The sequence below is a fragment of the Schistocerca gregaria genome, chromosome 4 (assembly GCF_023897955.1).
Source record: "Schistocerca gregaria isolate iqSchGreg1 chromosome 4, iqSchGreg1.2, whole genome shotgun sequence".
Taxonomy (NCBI): domain Eukaryota; kingdom Metazoa; phylum Arthropoda; class Insecta; order Orthoptera; family Acrididae; genus Schistocerca; species Schistocerca gregaria.
In genome coordinates this window covers 736,495,023-736,514,012 of record NC_064923.1, presented here as the reverse complement: position 1 = coordinate 736,514,012, position 18,990 = coordinate 736,495,023, and the positions used below count along the sequence as shown (strand labels likewise).

The 18,990-nt window shown below is 44.0% G+C and overlaps 1 protein-coding gene and 1 pseudogene across 1 annotated transcript in view; one reads left to right on the top strand and one right to left on the bottom strand.

Moving 5' to 3' along the window:
- LOC126267894 (puratrophin-1-like) overlaps positions 1-18,990 on the bottom strand; it is a 1,105,633-nt gene that overhangs the window by 875,277 nt on the left and 211,366 nt on the right. The gene's annotated exons all lie outside the window — the stretch shown is intronic.
- Positions 6,408-6,525, top strand: LOC126268252 (5S ribosomal RNA; annotated as a pseudogene).

Here is an 18,990-nt window from a genome sequence, read left to right as displayed (position 1 = left end):
CCTAGTACCGCAGGGCCACTGCGGCCAGCATTTCTTTAGGATTGTTCGAGTGAATCTCGGTCTGGAACCTGCTTTACCGACGATCAACTTTATATGATCATTCCATTTCAAATCATTCCTAATCCCTACTCGCAGATAATTTATGGAATTAGCTGCCTCCAGTTGCTGACCTGCTATACTGTAGCTAAATGATGAAGGATCTTTCTTTCGATGTATTCGCAGCACATTACACTTGTCTACATTGAGTTTCAATTGCCATTCCCTGCACCGTGCGTCAATTCGTTGCAGATCGTCCTGTTTTTCAGTGCAATTTTCCATTGTTACAACCTCTCGATATAGTACAGCATCATCCACAAAAGTCTCAGTGAAGTTCCGATGTTATCCACAAGTTCATTTATATAATTTGTGAATAGCAACGATCCTACGACACTCCCCTGCGGCTCACCTGAAATCACTCTTACTTCGGAAGACTTCTGTCCATTGAGAATGACGTGCTGCGTTCTGTTATGTACGAACTCTTCAATCCAGTCACACAATTGGTCTGATAGTCCATATGCTCTTACTTTGTTCATTAAACGACTGTGAGGAACTGTATCGAACGGCTTACGAAAGTCAAGAAACACGGCACCTACCTGGGAACCCGTGTCTATGGGCCTCTGAGTCTCGTGGACGAACAGCGCGAGCTGGGTTTCACACGATAAACCCATGCTGATTGCTACAGAGTAGTCATTATACTCGAACATGATACGTGTTCCAAAATTCTAAGGACGTTAGAGATATAGGTTTATAGTCCCCCACGTATGTTCGACGTCCCTTCTTGAAAATGGGGATGACCTGTGCCCTCTTCCAATGTTTTGGAACGCTCTTCTAGAGACCTACAGTACACTGCTGCAAGAAGGGGGACAAGTTTCTTCGCGTACTCTGTGTAAAATCGAATTGGTATCCCATCAGGTCCAGCGGCCTTTCCTCTTTCGAGCGATTTTAATTTTTGTCCCGGCTTCCCTCAGCAGTCTTTATCCTCTACGCTTCTCTTCATTATCAATCTGATGCCTCGGAGTGCCCCCAGAATCGGTCCCATCAACCGATCCCTCGAGTTGGTCAAATTGCACCGTAGATTCATTTTCTCGTCAGTTCGATTCATTGCCTCTTCCTTCTTCATCCTATCTGATTATTTAATCTTTATCAATCGCATGGCAGCAGAAATGCTCATCAGAAAAAGGCGTGTCGGAATGAAGCTGCTCGGTCGCCACGTTGGTTCGCGAGGAGGCCCGCGCCCTGTTAGCACAGTAATATGGAAATGGCGAGTCGGGTGTGCGTGAGTAAGTGAGCAGTGAGGGCCCGCGACGTCGCGGCGAGACGGCGGCGCGTAGCCATGGCGACCTGCCGCGGCACGGCTAATTGAAGGCGAGCCCACTCGCGTCCGGAGGCGCCAGTCAGCCGGAACGCTGCACGGCCGCCCGGCCGTAATTCGATTTACGGCAACGTGCGCTGCACCTCACCGGCGCTCGCTGTCTGCCTACCTGCGGGTAGCCCCCTGCCGAGAGACGTTCGGCTCTGCAGCACACGCGATGTACCCTCGCCACTGCCCAAGAGTAGGCAGCAGCTTAACAGACCGATTGCGTTCCATTTCTTCTTTCTTTCACTCCCTTTCTTAATAGAGGCTTCTCAAATCCTACGGAAGCTACAATGGTAAAAAATTTCAAACATGCTTTCTTGTTCATGTCCAAACATGGTACTGAGCCGTGCCGGCTCGTATCGATTGATCGATCGGGTCGGTATGGTGTGATCTTTGGGCTGGGCCGTTGGACGCGGCTGTTGAACGCGACGGGCGTGTGGCGCTAGAGACGCGCGGCGCGGGAGAACCGTAGGCGAGCGTGGTCGAGCAGGCCGGGCCACGACGCAAGGGTTGTGGTGTGTTTGACACGTCTGCAAGCCCGAACCTGGCTTGTATTGTGGGAGCTGGACTCGGCCACATTACCCGAATCGAGTTTTCCGGTCCTGATTTGGATCTGTAAAGGATTTCATAAAAGATTTGGTGAGAATCGCTTGTCATGCTTTATATTATACTAATCCTTGCTCTCCAAGTATCGGCACCATGACCGGAAACTGTTGTCTTGCCAACGAAAACGTCCCCTCTGTTTAGTGCTGTTTAAGTAAACACGTGTTACTGTATTTGGTTACAGGTCTATCTGGATTTTGGTGATGTGATACAGTCCGAGCAAGTGAGGTGTATTAATTGGTACTATTGCTGTTCGCAGTGAGGGACGGCATAAGCCAGTATGGTGAAACTGTAATATTTTTCCTGGTACAGCGAGCTGTGTGGATGTTGGTATAGTTTTTATTTTTTTTTATTTTTTTTATTTATTTATTTAACCTGGCAAGATTAGGGCCATCAGGCCCTCTCTTACATCTAACCAGGCATTCTACTTATTTTACAGTCATATGTTTTAGTAGGCATGTAAAACTACATCTAACACAAAAAGTGAGATAAACAATTAGAAAGGTACACCTCGAAAAATACATTATTGAAGAGAAAGATTTTAGTTAGGAGTGCTGGCAGCAGGGAGTATGAGGGAGACTCATGGTGAAGGGAGGAGAAGAATAGAGAGACATGATGAAACATGATTAAGGAAAATATAAAGGAAAAGAAGACTGTGTGGCTAATAGAGATAGATGAAGTGGAAGGCATCTCAGGAGCAAGATAGGAGTCGCTAGCTTTGCTATTTGACAGATGAGAGGATTGGCCTTGCACATTAATTTTGTGGAGAATTTTATGCGGATGATAGTAGGAAATGCTTCAACTTCTTCTTAAAAGCAACAGTAGATTGAATTTTCCTCAAGGTAAGGGGCAGTTTGTTCCAGAGGCGGACAGCGGCAACTGAGAAGGAGTTTGCAAAAGTTTTTGTTTTGTGAGTGGGCTCAGTTAGAATACCAGATAAGAGTGACCTCGTGTTTCGATTATGATGGCATGACATGTTTTTAATCTCTGAAGCTAGGTACTGGGGTGCTTGCGCGACGAGGAGTCGGTGAAGTAGACATAGAGTGTGGTAGTCACGCAGTTTGTCCGGCCGCAGCCACCCTAGCTCGGAGTATGAAGCACTAATATGATCATATCGGCGAATGTTGCAGGTGTAACGCACACAGGCATTCATGGTTAGCTCTAGCCGTCTTTTGTTTTCACTACTCATGCCTTGTTGAATCACATCACAATAGTGGAGGTTCGGTAGAACGAGTGCTTGCACGAGCTGGCGTTTCAAGTCCTGTGGGAATATGTTCCGAAACTTTTTGAGAGCATAGAGACAAGCAGACGTCTTTCGGCACACTGCGACTGTATTCTCCGCCCAGTTGAGATGCTCGTCCAAAGTTACACCCAAGTTCTTCACTTTTTTCTGATATGGTATTGGAGTACCTTCGAGCAGAATAGGAGGTAGCCGTTCGCGGAAATCTGAACTTATTAATTTCTGATGGGCTATTAAGATTACTTGCGTCTTTTTTGCATTTAATTTAAGCCCCAGGTTTTTCGCCCATGTGTAGTTGGTTCAAAGCACAGGATTAACGTTGAATCTGTACGTTCTGTGTTATCTAATTGCATTATTTTAGAACAAATAATCCCTCGGTCACAAATATTAAGTCAAAAGTGACCAGGGTTCGACGCTATTATGAGCGTCGTCTTCAAAATTAGACTAACTGTTCTAAAACATATTAAGTATATAATACAGTAATAAAATTAAAGTTTGTACTGACTGGAAAAAGATGCAGTACTTACAAGATACATATTAAAAAAGATCTAAGCCCGAAAGGCGACGCCATGAATACTTGTAAGACGGCGAGCCGCTAAGGGCTGCTCGTACTTTAGTGAACAAGGGTTGCAACAAGACTGACTGTATATCAATGTATATCATTGATTGGCGACTCCATGGAGTCCTGTGTGCACAGCGACCATATACGTGAAATTAGAAGGAAGGTAGGCGTTGGCCGTAATATCAATGGTTTATTGATAGCAAAATTGATTTTCAATCACATAGTGATCATTTTCAGTGCTGTGGTGTACAAATTAAACTCGTAGGCACTGGTATCGAGTTATTATCAGTAACCAAAGCTAAGAAACGATCACAATAACTCAAACAGCTATTGTGATCGTTTCTTAGCTTTGGTTACTGATAATAACTTGATACCAGTGCCTACGAGTTTAATTTGTACACCACAGCACTGAAAATGATCACTATGTGATTGAAAATCAATTTTGCTATCAATAAAACATCGATATTACGGCCAACGCTGACCTTCCTTCTAATTAAATGTATATCAGCTTTCTGCTGTTTACAGAGCAATGTACTTAAATTTAACATCCACCGTAGCACACCCCTCCACGTCTCGTAAGTATCGATGGAAATTAAGGTCGGTATTTATGAATATTACGAAGGAAGTAAGCGGACGAAATATCCTGCACAGGTTCTCGGTAAGCGTAAACACTTAATTGAGCCACGTAACTGGCTTTGATCGTTCTTTGCATGTTGCGGAGGCTGAAAGACCTGTGGCGAAACTGGTTTGGAGCATTCCGTGAACGAAAGCGAACTCCAGGAGTAGCAGCGGCGGCGGCGGCGGTGGCGACGTCGTAAAGAGCCGTGTAGTGGCAGGACGTGGGCCGCATCGCGACGCTCCAGCGCGCCAACCGGTTCCCCTCTGCTTCTGCCCGCCGACTGCAGTCGCCGCTCTGCTCTGCACTGCCGCCAACGCTCCAGGGGAACCAGCAGCTCAGCTAAAGTAGCACGTGCTAGTCTGGCAACGTCACCGCCGGCTGCAGACGGCTTCGTGGAGGCTGTCGAAAGAAAGGATCTAGGACGAAAGTCTGCAACACCACCACATTCGTTACCTTATATCGTCTAACCACGTGGACAGGACAACCGCTGGATATCTACAGGTACCTCAACAGTTAGGTTGGTATTTCAGCGCTGTCCAGGCAACTCCAAACACCTCTTCGACCTGGAATCTCAGTGACTGGAGTAGCACTGTGTTCACTGATGAGCCTCGCTTCCAAATGAGTCCCGATGACCAGCGATGACGTGTCTCGAGACGCCCCGGACAGCTGTGGGATACCAACCTCACGGCCGCTGTTTAACTAACCGACAACCAGGAGCGATGTTTTGGCATTTCATAGCAGCACATGCCAACTCCGCAGATGACGAAGAGACTGAAGAAATGTATGATGAGATAAAAGAAATGATTGAGATAGTGAAGAGAGACGAAAATTTAGTAGTCATGGGGGACTGGAATTTGGTAGTAGAGAAAGGACCCGGGTTCGATTCCTCAAGGGGTCAGGGATTTTCTCTGCCTCGTGATGACTGGGTGTTGTGTGATGTCTTTAGGATAGTTAGGTTTAAGTAGTTCTAAGTTCTAGGGGACTGATGACCATAGATGTTAAGTCCCATAGTGCTCAGAGCCATCTGAACCAAGCCATTTAGAGAAAGGAAGAGAAGGAAAAGCAGTAGGTGAATCTGGACTGGGGGTAAGGAATGAAAGAGGAAGCCGTAGGGGAGAATTTTGCACAGAGCATAACTTAATCACAGCTAACACTTGGTTCAAGGATCATGAAAGAAGGTTGTATACATGGAAGAAGCCTGGAGATAGTAGAAGGTATCAGATAGGTTATATAATGGTAAGTCAGAGATTTAGGAACCAGGTTTTAAATTGTAACACATTTCCAGGGTCACATATGGACTCTGACCACAATCTATTGGTTGTGAAGTGTAGATCAAAACTAAAGAAACTGTAAAAAGGTGAGATCTTAAGGAGATGGGACCTGGATAAAATGAAAGAACCAGAGGTTGTAGAGAGTTTCAGAGGGAGCATTAAGGAACTGTTGACAGGGGGGGGGGGGGGGGGACAAATACAGTAGAAGAAGAATAGATAGCTTTGATAGATGAAATAGTGAAGGCAGCAGAGGATCAAGTAGGTAAAAAGACGATGGCCAGTAGAAATCCTTGGGTAACAGAAGAGATACTGAATTTAATTGATGAAAGGAGAAAATACAAAAGTGCAGTAAACGAATCAGGAAGAAAGGAATACAAACGTCTCAAAAATGAGAATCACACGAAGTGAAACATTACTAAGCAGGGATGGCTTGAGGACAAAAGTAAGGAGTCACGAGAGATAAGGTAGATACTGCCTACAGGAAAATTAAAGAGACCTTTTGAGAAAAGAGAAACCCCTGTATGCAAATCAAGAGCTCAGGTGGAAAACCCGTCCTAAGCAAAGAAGGGAAAGCAGAAAGGTGGAAGGAGTATATAGACGGTCTATACGAGGGCGATGTACTTGAGGGCGATATCATGAAAATGGAAGAGGCCGTAGATGAAGATGAAATTATTTTCTTTTATTTTTTATTATTTCAGTTTTTCAGCGTTGTAGCTTCCAACGGCCGTGCCGCTGTGGTGACACCGGTTCCCGCCAGATCACCGAAGTTAAGCGCTGTCGGGCTGGGCTAGCACTTGGATGGGTGACCACCCGGTCTGCCAAGTGCTGTTGGCAAGCGGGGTGCTCTCAGCCCTTGTGAGGCAAACTGAGGAGCTACTTGATTCAGTAGCAGCGGCTCCGCTCTCGGAAACTGACATACGGCCGGGAGAGAAGGCTGAACTCACGCTCCTCCAACATCCGCCTCCAGTGACGCTTACGGTCTGAGGATGACACGACGTCCGGTCGGTTCCGTTGGGCCTTCATGGCCTGTACGGGGGCAGTTTTTAGTTTTTCAGCATTGTAGATTAACAGCTGATTAGAAAGTTTTGTTGATGATTGCTCCAAGAGCTGAACAGACGGATCTGGAATCCCATCCAGTCATTCGTCTGCGACAACTCCGAAGAAATTACCGAGATGGCTGTTGCGCCGTGTTCTCTACCTGCTGGACAAAGGTATCCTCTTCTTCAGAACTGGCGAAGCAGCATGCACCCAACCAGTCCGTGGACAGACCAACTGGTGTCAAGTTAGCTGCTGTCGATGACTGGCCGGGCTGTTTTTGCGGTATCGTTACGAGAAGACGTCGGGGAAACAGGTTTCCCTTCTCGGCCACAGCCTGCTACAGGTAGCCGGCGCCGTGTGGAGATGTTAGGGCGAGATGATGCTGGGAAGTCGCTTTCAAGAGGAGCGCGGTTCAAATCTATGTCGATAAATTCTAATTTATATTTTCCGCGGTTCTCCCATAACGATTAAAACTGCAATCCGTGAAGGTTTCTTTGAAAACCACACGGTCAGTATCCTTCTCTTATCGCAGTTTGGGTTCTGCTTCTAACAACCACATTGTTGACAGAACGTAATATCACCATACCATTTCTGAAAATGTTAATATGTACAGTGTAAAGAACTAGTTGATACATACTACAGTTGTAGAAGATACACTGGCGAGCAACAAGTGAGTTACGTATTTGTGGGGTGAGCACCAGAGAACAACTGCAGCAGAGAACCACTGCCCAGCACTGAGGACCTTGTAGTCTGAGAAACACTCTGTTACACATAGGATTGAACTTCGCAAGTACCCTCACCAGATAATGCCTTAATCTGGAGATATTTTCTCATGGCAGGGAACAAAATTCGACGTCCTCTCACATTTGAAACGATTGTGATCCTAGTTCTGACAAATGACGAACAAGAATTCAGAAAAACGTTCATCCGAAGAGAAAATAATGATTCCATTAACGAGAGGAGGTTTCGGCAACGAAAACTGAATACTCTTAATAATAGTGTGGCTACAGCTTAGAAGATACGTAAAGTGTGTTACTTTAAAGATGTTCCCTTTCATACTGAGACTGATTATTACCGAAAAAATATGGGAAATAGGCTTCTACGGACACGGGAAAAATCTGTTATTGACGACATTTATTTGTGTCAATATTGGATCTGAGACATTCCTCAATTTTCCAGGTAATCCTATGGCTTGTAGGCTATACTTGCTGAATAGCCTATTTGTGTTTCTTTGAACAGAGATGATGGGATATAAGGAAATTATTCACAGGTTTCAGCAACTACACCACTTTGTGTATAACGCGGCCAAGCGAAGAACGATCCTAGAAAGACACTGAAGCATTTCAGAGCTACTTGACATATGCGAGATCGTGCTAAAAAGTGATGCCTCCAACTTTTTTATGTGAAAATTCTTACAGCTTCTTAAATAAAACGAGCGTTATTAACATTCTACATCTTCTTGTCTACATATTTATTTCTCAACATAATCACCTTGCGCAACGAACATGTTTCTCCCAACGAGAGACTAGTATAATGATACCGTGATGTACAATGTTTGATATTTTTGACGGAGCCACACCAAACCCTTTGATTGCACGGCTCCATCACTATCAAAGTGAAGTCCTCGAAGGTGTTCTTTAAGTTTTGGAAACACAAAACAATCGAATGGAGCCAAGTTGCATGGAGGATGATCGATGACAGTGAATCCAAGGCGTCGAATTGTTGCAGATGTGGCAGCGATCGTGTGTGGACTAGGATTGCCATGCTGAAGGAGACTGCGCTCCACATGCGGACGAACTCTTCGTATTAAAAACTTGATTACAGTACGTTGTTTCTCGCGTACTGGCATAGTTACGTTACACGCCACCATCTTACAAACTACATCTCGCAGCCGTCTAGCGGCAGACGTTTGCAAATATGTAAACATGAAGAATAAAGATGCAGTGTGTTAATAACTTTCTTTTATTTTAAGAATTTCACATAAAAATTCGGAGGTATTAGTTTTCAGCGCGCTCTCTTATGGCTTGTTAGTTGGTTATTATTTAATATTATTTCCACAGATAGTCGAGAATAATGCAGAGTTTAAAACAGTTCATACAGCACTCTATGTTTAACTTTTCCTGATTAAATGCACAGCTGCAACTATTTCCCTCCAAAGCTGCCTACACCACCAGGCACACGCAGAGCTTGCGGTGACTAAAGGTTTCAAGTATATGCTGCGCTTTAAATGAGACTTTCTACAATAATAGTTGTGTCCTGCGGTCACAGGCGTTAATTCCAGTCATACTGAGTTCGTCACGCCTTCTCGCTTTGCGTGCGCTCCTTAAATAACCCACAATTTAATGGAACTGACGCAAGACTCTTGACTGATTCCGTGGCTATTACTTAAAGCTATAAATTGAAATTCATAGAATATGCGTTCACGTGTATTTCTTCCTGCGTGCTACAATTTCCTCCAGCCAAGGATAACTACTAGGAAACGAGCATATTCTAAAGAGACCGTTCTGTTTCTAAATCGATAGCATGACATCACCCTGCGGCAAACTAGCTCACAGATGAGGGAAAGTTATTCTATCATGTGCCGCACGCATGCGTTGATCTGGAGGGCATATGCAGCAGGCAGCACACTCACATAGACTGCGCCACACCACGTGCCGCCTCGTGGACACGACTTACGACGGTGGAGTTTAAAGAGATATGGGTTATGCTCTCGCGCAAGTCTACCGCCGAGTTGATCTCGTACATGCATAAAATACCTCGCACTTAAGTTACACTTTCATTTATCACGGGCCCTGGTTCATTCTAAGAAACGCAGAAACCAAAGAATTCGACTGTCGAAAAGAGTTTGTAACTCATCATCAGTCATTCTGTCCGCAGGTAAGTTTGCCGGCACACATCACTGTGTTAGCACAACGCCTGGGAAACTAGTCCACAAAAACCACCTTTCTAAAGAGTCGAACCTCTCAAAGAGTATTAACTGGCGAGCGCGGAAGCAGCCGAATAGTACTGGGTTCGCTTATCCTCTGTGGACATTACCTGACGTGAAATTTCGCGTTCTGTGGAGCTGCTGCGTGATTCGAACTTAAGACTTTATCTGTTACGTGTTAATTATTAGCTCAACAATTCCTGCTTTCTGTGCTTCTGTTTGGACACGACTATAATTGGAAAAAAATATCAGCGGCCTCAGCGTCTGTCTCTCCTCGTACGAACGCTTCGAGATGCGATGATACGACACGTATTTAATTTTATTGTGTAAACTTCCACTTCTCAGATATTCTGGCTGGTTATACTTAAACCCTTGGCTATTTGAGCCACAGATCATGGCCTGCAGGATCTGGGTTGTTACGAGTGTGATAGTGTAACGATTTGCCGTAAGGCTCCAGTGTTGGTACGGAGACGTAAGGTTGAAACACAAGCAATAGTGTGCATTACAGTTGCAGACAGTCAAGGTAGGTTCAGAAAAAGTGCGAAGTGCTTTTTATCAAAACAACAGGAATAGTGGTGCTGCTAATCGCGAATTCCGCTCATAACATGAATACGAATACATGATTCGGAAGTTCGAATTGGTTGGCTCTGAGACTAAACATCTGTGGTCATCAGTCCACTAGAACTTAGAACTACTTAAACCTAAATAACCTAAGGACATCACACACATCCATGCCCGAGGCAGGATTCGAACTTGCGACCGTAGCGATCGCGCGGCTCCAGACTGTAGCGCCTAGAACCGCACGGCCACCGCGGCCGGCGAAGTTCGAATTAACTGGAGATTTGAGAACTGCTAGTTAGTTCTCTTGGCAGTAGTTGAATATGAAGGAGCAGCGTCCCGCAATGTGTTTCAAAAATAGGTATGAATTTCCTACGCTTTCATAGCTTTCTTTAAGAAGTACTTAATCACTACTCGCTCTCGATTTTTTCCACCTTCACATATCACTAAACGCGAACACCAACAAAGATTTATTTCCGGACCACTGAAGCCTCAGGTTGTGCTGTAGCCTGAACAACGGGGTCTCAAAGCAAGGTTGGCGGCTCGCAGCGACACCGCAGAAGGGTACAGTCGCTGCATGACGCCTGGACAAATGAATAACGCCGGCGCGGCCACGCCACGCCTGCTGGAGCTTGGCTACACCACCACAATGAGTCTTCTCACGTCAGAACACAGGAACTCGCTGAACAACTCTCTGTCAACGGCAAGACGACGGCATATTCTTTGATCGGCCACCAGTGTATTATGTCTTAGCCAGATCATTAAAGTGAACATGTCTGTTATTCGTCAAGCGAACAGTCTTGTAAATGTATTCGTATCGAGCGGTACTTTAATGTTCAGAAGCAGTTGCAAATACTCAGAAGATTCCTGTGGAATGGATCGTACAGTGTTAAGTAAATCCTCATACCTATATTGTAATGAAGTCAACTAACATATTACAAGTTATAGTTTCGCCCAGTTTCCTCCCGAAAGAAATCAAAGGACCCACAACTGAGTCGGCGAGGGTATTTTCGTATGGCACGATACACGCGTTTACTCACAAAAAGATGATCTATTAGTTAGTTACGTGTTCCATTGACCAATAGCATGGAAAACCGTTATGATCTGGAACGTGTCAAATGCACAAGAAATGCGCACAGGAAACAAGTTTTTTTTCTTTTTTCTTTTTTTTGTTTAAATTATAGTGTTATACCCAAATATCTGTTATCTGTCCCATTCCCTTAAATGGCACAAAATGCATATATTACATGTCCAGATTTATTTACTCATATTGAAGAATTCATCTATGGATAGAAGGAGTTGTCAAGGAGGTATGACTTCAATTTCTTTTTGAAACTATTGCTGTTGTCTGTCAGACATATTATTTCATCTGGTAACTTATCAAAAACTTTTGTAGCAGCATATTTTACCCCTTTCTGTGCCAAAGATAGGTTCAGTAAAGGATAGTGTAGGTCTTTCTTTTTTCTGGTATTGTAATCATGAATGTCGCTGTTGGTTTTAAACTGGTCCATGCTGTTGAGAAAAAATTTCATTACTGAATAAATGTACTGTGAATCAGTTGTAAGACTTCCTAACCTTTTAAACAAATGCCTACAAGATGTGCTACTACGAACCCCACACATTATTTTAACTACTTTCTTTTGAGCAGTGAATACCTTTTACCTAAGTGTTGAGTTGCCCCAGAATATTATTGCGTATGACATCAGAGAGTGGAAGTATTCAAAGTATGTAAGCTTTCTGATTTCTACATCCTCAAAACTGGCAATTATTCTGATTGCAAAAGTTGCTGAACCTAGTCGTTTTAGAAGATCCAAAACATGAATTTTCCAATTAAGATTCTCATCTACATGTACACCCAAAAACTTAGTATGCTCTGCCGTGGCTACTGACTTACTGATGTGTTGCGTTTATTGAAGGAATTCTACTTTTTGCAGCAGAAAATTGGATGTACTGTGTTTTTTCACAGTTCAGAGCAAGCCCATTCGCAGAAAGCCAACTAATACTTTCTCCAAAGACCTTACTTGTATCATTTTCTGTCGGACTATCTTTTACTGGATTAATAATTATGCTTGTATCACCAGCAAACAGTGCCCGTTCAGCATCTTGTTTCACATAAGAAGGGAGGTCATTCACATATATCAGGAATAGGAGGGGGCCCAAGATCGAACCTCTTGGGACCCCTACTGTAATTTCACCCCAGTTAGATGAAGTGACAAACTCCTTTGAATCACTTGAAGCATATAAAGAGACTTTTTGCTTCCTGTTATGTTGATATGACTAAAATCAATCAAATGCTGTTCTATTTATACCATAGATTTGTAATTTCTCTAACATAATGTCAAGGACTTGGAAGAGCAGTTGAACGGAATGGACAGTGTCTTGAAAGGAGGGTATAAGATGAACATCAACAAAAGCAAAAGGAGAATAATGGAATGTAGTCGAATTAAGTCGGGTGATGCTGAGGGAATTAGATTACGAAATGAGACACTTAACGTAGTAAAGAAGTTTTGCTACTTGGGGAGCAAAATAACTGATGATGGTCGAAGTAGAGAGGATATAAAATGTAGACTGGCAATGGCAAGGAAAGCGTTTTCTTAAGAACAAAAATTTGTTAACATCGAGTATAGATTTAAGTGTCAGGAAGTGGTTTCTGAAAGTATTTGTATGGAGTGTAGCCATGTATGGAAGTGAAACGTGGACGATAAATAGTTTGGAGAAGAAGAGAATAGAAGCTTTCGAAATGTGGTGCTACAGAAGAATGCTGAAGATTAGATAGGTAGATCACATAATTAATGAGGAGGTGTTAAATAGGTTTGGGGAGAAGAGAAGGTTGTGGCACAACTTGAATAGAAGCAGGGATCGGTTCGTAGGACATGTTCTGAGACATCGAGGGATCACCAATTTAGTATTGGAGGGCAGCGTGGAGGGAAAAAATCATAGAGGGAGGCGAAGAGATGAATACACTAAACAGATGCAGAAGGATGTAGGCTGCAGTAGGTACTGGGATATGAAGAAGCTTGCACAGGATAGAGTAGCATGGAGAGCTGCATCAAACCAGCCTCAGGACTGAAGACCAAAACAATAACAATGTCATGGTTGAGGAGCAGGAAAGTCGTTGCACAAGTGCTGACATCTTGTGGACATTCCGCGAACTTTTCAAACCACCATTTCATTCATCACGCAACTTTAATTTTTCGAATTGGTGGCGGCGTGGCAGCTGTCGAGCGGGATGCGGAACCAGAAGGGACGCACTGGCGCGGGCGGGCGAGGCGCGCGCTAGGTAGGTCACAGTGGCGGAGCCCGGCCAGCTACTTGCGGCGGCTGGCGCAGTTCCTGATACGCCCACCGCAAGTAGGTTGGCTCGCTGCTCGCTGGTGCCGGCGCCACACGATCGTGACCCGTAGCCCGGGACGATCCTCAATTAGGCGCCGTTGACCTCTCCGCACCGGTGCCCCGATGGCGCCGTATGGTCCTGGGGCCGCAATCTCTGCCCCGGCGCTACTGCGACTCTTCCGACTATGGACGAAAGAGCACCTCGTTATCTCCGAAATCTCGAGGTAGTTCTCACAGACGAGATATCTTCAGAGGGTATGTTTAATGCAGTTTCTCGTACCAGATGTGCCACAAGACCGGATGTCGTGTGCCTCTGTAGAGCAGAGCAGTCAATCAGGGCACCAGTCGTAAAGACCCACCAAGCGAACCTTGTACTCACACACGTCACCGACTAAGCCCATCTTCCCATCGACTAGGGTACACAGATGTACACTACTGGCCATTAAAACTTCAACACCACGAAGATGACGTGCTACAGACGCGAAATTTAACCGACAGGAAAAAGATGCTGTGATATGAAAATGATTAGCTTTTCAGAGCATTCACACAAGACTGGCGTCGGTGGCGACACCTCCAACGTGCTGACATGAGGAAAGTTTCCAACCGATTTCTCATACACAAACTGCAGTTGACCAGCGTTGCCTGGTGAAACGTTGTTGTGGTGCCTCGTGTAAGGAGGAGGAATGCGTACCATCACGTTTCCGACTTTGATAAAGGTCGGATTGTAACCTATCGCGATTGCGGTTTATCGTATCGCGACATTGCTGCTCGCGTTGGTCGAGATCCAATGACTGTTAGCAGAATATGGAATCGGTGGGTTCAGGAGGGTAATACGGAACGCCGTGCTGGATCCCAACGGCGTCGTATCACTAGCAGTCGAGATGACAGGCATCTTATCCGCATGGCTGTAACGGATCGTGCAGCCTCGTCTCGATCCCTGAGTCAACAGATTGGGACGTTTCCAAGACAACAACCATCTGCACGAACAGTTCGATGACGTTTGCAGCATATGGACTATCAGCTCGCAGACCGCGGCTGCAATTACCCTTGACGCTGCATCACAGACAGGAGCGCCTGCGATGGTGTACTCAACGACGAACCTGTGTGCACGAATGGCAAAATGTGATTTTTTCGGATGAATCTAGATTCTGTTTACAGCATCATGATGGTCGCATCTGTGTTTGGCGACATCGCGGTGAACGCACATTGGAAGCGTGTATTCGTCATCGCCATACTGATGTATCACCGGCGTGATAGTGTGGGGTGCCATTGGTTACATGTCTCGGTCACCTTTTGTTCGCATTGACGGCGCTTTGAACAGTGGACGTTACATTTCACATGTGTTACGACCCGTGGCTCTACCCTTCATTCAAATCCCTGGGAAACCCTACATTTCAGCAGGATAATGCACGACCGCATGTTGCAGGTCCTATACGGGCCTTTCTGGATACAGAATATGTTCGACTGCTGCCCTGGCCAGCACATTCTCCAGAACTCTCACCAATCGAAAACGTCTGGTCAATGGTGGCCGAGCAACGGGCTCGTCAGAATATGCCAGTCACTACTCTTGATGAACTGTGGTATCGTGTTGAAGCTGCATGGGCAGCTGTACCTGTACACGCCATCCAAGCTCTGTTTGACGCAATGCCCAGGCGTGTCAAGGCCGTTATTACGGCCATAGGTGGTTGTTCTGAGTACTGATTTCTCAGGATCTATGCACCCAAATTGTGAGAAAATGTAATCACATGTCAGTTCTAATACAATATATCTGTCCAATGAATACCGTTTATCATCTGCATTTCTTCCTGATGTAGCAACTTTAATGGACAATAGTGTACAAAATGCTTGTCCGGCCCGATGCGTTTCTCAGGTTGCCTACCTGTGGGCTTCCAGGAGCAACAAAAATTCGCCTTTCAGTACTCCATACAATTATTGATCGAATTTAAAAATCTGTCAGAATCCACTCATTAAGAGGTATAATTTTACGTTAAAGGTTTAACAAATACGTCTAGTATTAAGTTTAGGACATGTGTGTACGGTTTGACGCAGTGTAAATCGTGGGGTATAAATTAACCAAACTCTGTTCGTTTCGTACGTTAGAGTGAGAACACTCAGCGACTTCCAAAAACTTCAAACATAATTTCGAAACTTTCCTAAATATTTTCTCGCATATAACCATACAATTAATGGAAAACAGTCTACTGCTTACAAAATGTTCGTTGTTCATGTGTTAAAACTTCATCATCAAGCAAGATATTTTATTATTTTTTTTTACTATGAAGTCTATTCGCTACACTTTTTCCAGACAATATCCGCATATACCACTGAAGATACCTATTAAATTATATCATTGTACGATACATAATAAACGAAACCGATAAAATAGCATAATTAGGGGTTCGGGTCTTTACATATATTACCTCGTCTGCAAAGTGATCAGATTTTTGAAACTGTTTTCAACATGGGAGATCGAGTCTTTAAAGAATCTGTGATGGAGCGTTTACTTAATGTTTGCGTTACGGCTTTGAGCTATTGCGTGATGATTCGTCTTGCACGTCACGTGGTCGCAACAATGGTCGCTCGATTGTAATTCAGTGGACACTAGGAACACTAAAAGTTTTCCAATATAACGCCAGGAGTAATGGTTGTCACTGTAGGTTAAATAATATGTGTCTGCTCAGTTTGAAGGCCGACATTAGAAACTGATTTAAGCTTTCGTTGAGCGAAGTCTGTTTATTTGATATAGTAATTGAATTAACAGAAATATGAGACACTTTCCAAAAGCAGTGGGATTAAATGAACGACATAATTATATCATCTTACTTTGGGCAAGCAGCATTCTACCAGTTAAGTTATTGAGGAACGTTTCGCAGTCTGCTTCACAGCTTGAACCTGCCATTACGTCTTCGTACTTTCCAAACTGCACAGTACCTCAATGGATTACCACTACTGCAAGAAAGGACATTGTGAAGAAATGCTTAGTCGCAATTTTGCCTGTGAAAGGCTATTCGGCGATCGGCGAGCGATCCGACACACATATTTAATCTGCAAGGACATGTAATTATCGATATTTAAAATATGTAATAAACAAAACAGAAGTCAATGTAAGCTTTTCTATTCATAATTCGAAGTCTGTCTCTGCTGTGAGACGAGTATGTCTACAGTACCTCGCCGGAGGTTCGAGTCCTCCTCGGGCACAGGTGTGTGTATTGTTCTTAACATAAGTTAGTTTAACTAGTATGTAAGTCTAGGGGCGGATGATCTCAGCAGTTTCACCCCTTGGGAATTCACACACATTTGAACATTTTTTGCCTACATTATGAAGAAGCAAATGACTGAGGCGAAAGGTAAACTACTGTTGCTGAAGTTACTCTGTGTGCAAATAACACAGCACTTACAGTTTTTTTCATAGGACGTGTTGTTGGCTCCTGTCGGGTAAGGACGAGCTCCACGTAAATGCAGAAGCTTGTGACACGTTAATTTTCTACCGTTGTTAGCATCAATTACAGCGAAAAATTGCAATGATACCACCAGATGTTGACATGGTGTTCGATGTCAATAACTCAACTAATAAAGAGGAAATCCAAAGAGGAACAGGCGACAAATGTGATAAAATCTAAAGCAGAATACAATGTTGATGAGACTAAAATGTTTCGAAGCAAGCAGACCATCGTACTCCACCACAAATGGTGTCATTGTAGCAGACAATTGCAACGTGGCCGGCCGCTGTGGCCGAGCGGTTCTAGGCGATTCAGTCCGGCACCGCGCTGCTGTTACGGTCGCAGGTTCGAATCCTGCCTCGGACATGGATCTGTGTGATTTCCTTAGGTTAGTTAGGTTTAATTAGTTGTAAGTCTAGGGGACTGATGACTTCAGATGTTAAGTCCGATAGTGGTCAGAGCCATTTAAATTGCAACGTGTAGCCTTCTTGAACCAGACGGAGACGGAAGGTCAGTTAGAGTAACTGCAATGGACACAGGAACATCGCGATCATGGAACAATGGGAGGGATATACCAGGCCAGTTGAAGCGTGCTTCCGGTTATATCATTGCGATGATCGAGTCGAGATACCTGTTACACAAGGTTGCCCGCTGTACATACGTAACACGGCTGCTCGCAGAAGTACTACGCTGGGTGGGAGGAGAGTATACACTTCCAATTAGAACTTTCTGCAAGTCACTCAAAGGCTGTGGGTTACGACGAGACTACTGTTGACATACTACATCCTATTGTCCCAAATTTGGCATTGCATTTTGTCCGTGCTACAGAATAAAATAGCGCTGTGCGTCAATGTCCTTGCGCTCCCATTCATTACATAGCGCACAATTTGCCAAATAACCTTACCGCGGAAAACTGAGGTGCCACATGGTGTCAGTTCTGATTCCAAGATCCAGTTTCTCGTAATCTGCATGAACATCCTGACCTCTGCGTGAAAATCTGACGCCAAAGCAAATATAGAATTTATGGCATGAAGAACTGCAACTCCTAGTCTCTTTCATCAACGTACTTCACGGGTCTATTCTCGAATCGTCAGCTGAGTCGTTTAACCACGCTGTTGTTTTCAACAAATGTACTGTTCGGGCCAATATGACCCCACATAATAAAAGCAATAATAGTAATACACAGAACTTTACTTAAGAAAAATTCTTATTTTAATACGGGTTAAATTTGTAACAACACACAGTTTTCAATTCGACATTCTTCTTAGAAAGCATTACATTATTTTTCTTGTCATACTTGTTTTGTTACTTTACTGACTGCAGTCAGGAATCAAGCAGTTACATAAATATCGACAAAAATACGAGCAAACAATTTCCAACACAAGCAATTATTTTTGAAAGCATTTACTTTTGTTTTTGACTTTTATTCTTATTCATTTCAGTTTTGGAGAAAAGTAGGTCACGTATATTTTGCAAACACAATATGTTAGTTTTATTGTCATTAGTTTTTGAACACAGCGTACAGCGTGCACGTTTGGTAGGTTTTCTTGCTATCGCTGATTCACAAAAGGGTTATGTTATGGGAAATACTTCCTTAATGCAATGTGTTCTGTTATCGGTGACTTCCCTAAGTTGTCTAGGAATACTCTGTCGCTGCAGTCATGGACTGTGCGGCTGGTCCCGGCGGAGGTTCGAGTCCTCCCTCGGGCATGGGTGTGAATGTTTGTTCTTAGGATAATTTAGGTTAAGTAATGTGTAAGCTTAGGGACTGATGACCTTAGCAGTTAATTCCCATAAGATTTCACACACATTTAAAAAAATATTTTACCCCTCACTATTTGACATATCCAAAATTTCATGTTGAAGCACTGTTCAAAATACTACTTTAGATGAAATTTTTACGCCACTTAGTCTTCTGGTTGCATACTTGGTTAACTCCTGGAGTACTCCTAATGATATTCGAAGCTGGCAGGCGGCCATTTTGAGCCGTTGGGTATAACCGCC